This window comes from Podarcis bocagei (assembly GCF_964188305.1).
Source record: "Podarcis bocagei genome assembly, chromosome: 7".
Taxonomy (NCBI): Eukaryota; Metazoa; Chordata; class Lepidosauria; order Squamata; family Lacertidae; genus Podarcis; species Podarcis bocagei.
The window spans coordinates 55,816,163-55,820,232 of NC_138132.1; the positions used below are offsets into that span (position 1 = coordinate 55,816,163).

Below are 4,070 nucleotides of genomic sequence, written 5' to 3' on the forward strand. Positions count from 1 at the left end.
TAAGCACAGTTAGATAAATTAATTTCAAGGTCAAACATGGAGACAATGGGAAATGGATGCATGGAGCAGGTAATAGATGGAATTCATGTGCATACTGATCTCGCTGTTAAAGGCAGATGTTAACCGATAATTGAATCTGAAATGTAACTGATGTTTTCGCCTGCCCTCTTCCATTAAAAAAATTGTAGGAGATGCAAAAATCAAAGATTATTCAAAGAATTAGGATATGAAAAGCATGTTAGATCACTAAACTCCAATTAGTTAAATTAAATTGTATACCATTATCTACCTGTTGCTTTATTGGTGGCTAGCATTAGCACTCAAGCTAGCACAATAATAAAATTAGGGAATAACACTTTAATTGAATTGCACTTAAAAGGATCACACTGACAAAAACGATTGTATCTGGCTGTAATGCACACCTTTTCTCCCTTCGCTCTCCTTCCCAGCAATCATTAAATCCAATGAAATGAAAGTCACAGGATCTTGACAGCTTTCCGAAATAATGTGTAAACTAGGCTGAAATTGCAGAGCATCTAATCAATTTAGGGAGGTCTCATTACGGCTTAGGTAGATTTACTAAAAAACAGAGACGAAAAGAAAATCGATTAAATAATCAAAGCAAATCACTGCACACTGAGGCTAGCCAGCTAATTGTGTCGATGTGACAAGAATGTTCTGCTGTCTGCAACAATTCATTATAAATATACACACACAACTCCCCCAAAAGAAAACGAAAAACAATTGTCCTAAATAATTCCAGGATTGATATTCAGAAATCTGGTTCAGATTGTTCTGATGCCAGATTTTCCCTGCTCCCTTAGCTTCTGCTCCTAATCAACGAATCCTATGCTATGCTCAACTCTGAGTAGTCAGTCAGGCTCTATGAATACCTGCTTATTAATTATAAGCCTGCACCCCAGATTGTTGCTGGCACTGGGTTTTGGCTGACGCAGAACAAATGTTGTCTGACCAGAGGACCGAAGTAGATATTACTAGACACCAGCACACACACGCCAAAACGGTTCTTGGGAACAGTGGTGTATAAGGATTTTATTAAGGATTCTTTTTGCAGCCAATAAGTCTCTCCTTGTGGCTTCCCCCCTGTTCCTCTGCGGCTGTTTCCTCTTTCTGATGGCAGCTAATGCAAAATGGCCTGTTTGGATGCGATGCTTACGCATAAAGCAATCTGAGCTGGGTAATTTAGCAGATTAATGAGACCAGCAAATCGGCATTTAAAACCCAGACGTATCTGCAGCACTCATTCTCCGTCTGTTTAGGCAACCTGGGGACGTGGCCGGTCACCTTTTCCAATATACTTTTCCCCGTTCACGTGATAAATCACGCTCACTCCCATTTTTGCTAGGTTTTCTAGCACAGCCCTCCGCTCAGTTTGACTGGCCGTGGGCCTCAGAGGACACGGAATGAAACACGGAGACCATTCTTCAAGGTTTTCACTCGAGTTAGGTAGCAAGTCTGACCTAGGGTTGCCATCTCCCCAGCCCCCCGTCCCGTGTGCTCACGGACAGGAGTGTTGTGTTTCTAACAGCTGCATAGCAAGTAGATTTCCTTCATCACTACAACCCTGCACTGCACCTGTTGATAGTCTGTCTTTCATTCAGTTATAAAAGGTACAGTATCTGGGCAAAAAAGAAAAGAAAAGCAGCCTATGAGCCCTGGTGGATCAGCCCCAAAACTCAGCTAGTCCATCATCCTATTATCACAGTGGCCAACCAGATGCTGACAGGAAGCTCACACGTAGGATGTGAGGGCCACAGTTCTCTCCCTGCCAGTGATTCACAGCAACTTAGAGGCATATTGCCTCTGGCAATGGACAGAGAATGCAGCTGTTGTGACTTGCAGCCATTGATAACCTCATCCTCCACGAATTCGTCTAAACTCCTTTCTTTTCTTTTCTGAGCATTATCTATTTTAATTGCTTTGAAACATCACGTCTTCCAATATTTTTGTACTCAAATCATTTTTTTGTAAAATATGTGCAGGCTTATCATATCCATGTTGATCAGGACAGGCCAAAGCTCAATACAACAGCATCCGTTTTGCATGCAGAAAATGGTTCCAGGTTCAATCCCCATAATTGGCAGGTAGGGCTTTTTTAAGGCAGTCCAAGATGGAAGCCACCACTACATCCTGAGCTGTGAATTCAACAGTTAAAACATCATGTTGGGGGAAGAAGTCCTTCCTTTTACCTGCCCCGAATCTTCCAGTGTTCAGCAACAACTTTGGATGGGCACAACAGTACTCTCTCTACTCTAGTTCCCCAGAAGATTCTCTCTACTCTAGTTCCCCAGAATCCTCTTTGAAACAGCAGATTGATGGTCTTTTCCAGATGGGTGGTTTTTCTGCGGGTGCATTCTGCCACATGCTATTGATGTAATAATAGTGAATATGTGGTGGGTTTATACTGGACTGTCTACACATCGTGTCACATTATGGGGGTGCTCAAATTACTGCCTTAGAGCACAGGGAAGTTGCCTGCCCCCCCTGGCCCAGTGCATTTCACAGCTCCCCCCCCAGCTTTTCACATCAGCACAACTTCATTAGTTCCACATTAGTTTCTGTTTGTATGGATGCCAGGCAGTGGTGACAAGATAGGGATGTCTTTATCCTATGCATAGGAATGGCTTAAGGACTCCAGTCAGTGTGAAGCTGGTTTGAGAAGCAACACACCTTTCTTATATAAAAGAGGTACAGAATACATGCACATTTTGGATAATAATGTTGTTGTATGAAAATGGACTGTGAGCCAGTGTAGAGGTAGGTGTGTTGGAACAGGACCTGTGAGAACAGGGTTCAAATCTATGGGTGTGAAGCTCGCTGGATGACTTTGGGCCAATCACTGTCTCTCTGGCCAAACCTACCTTACAGGGTTGTTGTGGGGATTGCATGAAGAGGGGGAGAGGCATGTATCCCACCTTGAGCTCTTTGGAGAGAAAAGATGGAATAACAATGGAAACACAGTGAGTGCACAGCCAATGCGGGTTTGAAAATAGCGTGCTAGGTTTTCTGCAATGCATCTCAAAATTCTTTATTTTATTGTTTCTGTTTGGAGGGACATTCTTGCACTATGTAGCACAGCAAAAATGGGAGAAAAAGTAAACTAGTATAAAAAAGTGGTATAAAGATTTATAGTATAAAAACCTACAGGATTTCAGCAGAAAGCTACAGGACATGCCCGCTGGAAATGAAGCAGTTATGTCCAGCCCAAAAGTATTGCAAGTATTGTATTGAAAGTGAGACTGCATATAACTTCCGCAATAACATCATGAGCACAAGTCATCATAATGAAAAGGATGTCTGTTGGGATCCATGGTGAGAGGACATGCTTACATACCAATTTTCGTCAGTAGTTGTGAGGTCTTGGAAAGAGGAGGCAGGGGCTGCTTGATGATTTCTGCCGGTGACTCTCAGCTAAGCTGCTGCACTTCACACGCCTGTGCTGTCGCTGGAAAAGGATAAACAGCATTATCTAGACTTCAATGAGTCAATAAAATCCTCAATCGGGGCTCTGCATGCCTTCCATTCCTGATAGCCACTGGAATTTACTGAGTGAAGTTGAAGGAATCCAATAAAGCTGCAAAATTACCAGTGAGAGGAGCATAACTCACTCAGACATGAATGCTCAACTCAAGGAGATGAAAGAAATCCCGAGAGACTCACAGAGGCTGCAGTGCGAGGATAAGGCAGGTAAAAGTCAGCCAAAGAAGCCAAAATAAGAAGGTGGCTTGGATCTGCAGAGGATGGCATACTCCATTCTGCTCCCACAAAGCCTGAATAGGGAGGGAACAGGGAAGGTGTCTGTCTGCAGGGAAGATCAACTGGAGGGAGTTCTAGAATAGATTCAAAGCTTTTTCTTGGAATCAGTTGGGCATCATGTCATGGGAACTATAGGATGACTGGGGTCCATCCATTTATTTATTGAAGAAGAAAGTGGGGGTACATGTGTCCAAAGCTCAAGCATGCCTTGAAGTTATCTCCTTGAAGCCAGAAGCAGGGTTGATGTCACAGGAACACTTGAAGCTGCCTTATGCAGAATCAGACCCATCTAG

At 43.1% G+C, this 4,070-nt stretch overlaps 1 long non-coding RNA gene across 1 annotated transcript; it reads right to left on the minus strand.

Moving 5' to 3' along the window:
- Positions 1–449: 449 nt before the first annotated feature.
- LOC308591567 lies at positions 450–3,749 on the minus strand. The gene is made up of 3 exons (XR_014010192.1): positions 3,608–3,749; positions 3,356–3,466; positions 450–579 (listed from the first exon to the last, which is right to left on the minus strand). It is a non-coding gene; the product is annotated as an uncharacterized lncRNA (long non-coding RNA).
- Between the last annotated feature and the right edge of the window lie 321 nt (positions 3,750–4,070).